Genomic DNA, 463 nt, shown 5'->3' on the forward strand with positions numbered 1-463 from the left:
TGGCTGAAGCCTGGATCGTGACGAATGAATAATTTCAATGAATGAATTTTCTCTCGTGACGTACGGAGGCGAGCTCCGATGTGCGACCCATCCTAGGACATAACGTCAACTTGCCATTTTCCTGGATGCGAACTTGGAAAACATTTTGTGTACTACGCGCACACGCACCCACACGCTGCGGGCGCACGCACGCACGCACGCAACGCACGCACACACACACACACATTACACACACACACGCAGCCACGCACGCCACTACACATCACACACAGCACACACATAACACACACACACGCACGCACGCACGCATACACACAACTATACAATGGGTATAAAACAGTGCCTTTTCACATTCTTTTATCATTCACAACTCTAATTCACATGGCAATATACACCTATTTAGAAAATTTCGTAGTTTATCACGTGCACAAATTTAAACCTTAACTGTAATAATTAAACCAAA

The sequence above is a fragment of the Priapulus caudatus genome, unplaced genomic scaffold (genome assembly GCF_000485595.1).
Source record: "Priapulus caudatus unplaced genomic scaffold, Priapulus_caudatus-5.0.1 Scaffold1256, whole genome shotgun sequence".
Classification (NCBI taxonomy): domain Eukaryota; kingdom Metazoa; phylum Priapulida; class Priapulimorpha; order Priapulimorphida; family Priapulidae; genus Priapulus; species Priapulus caudatus.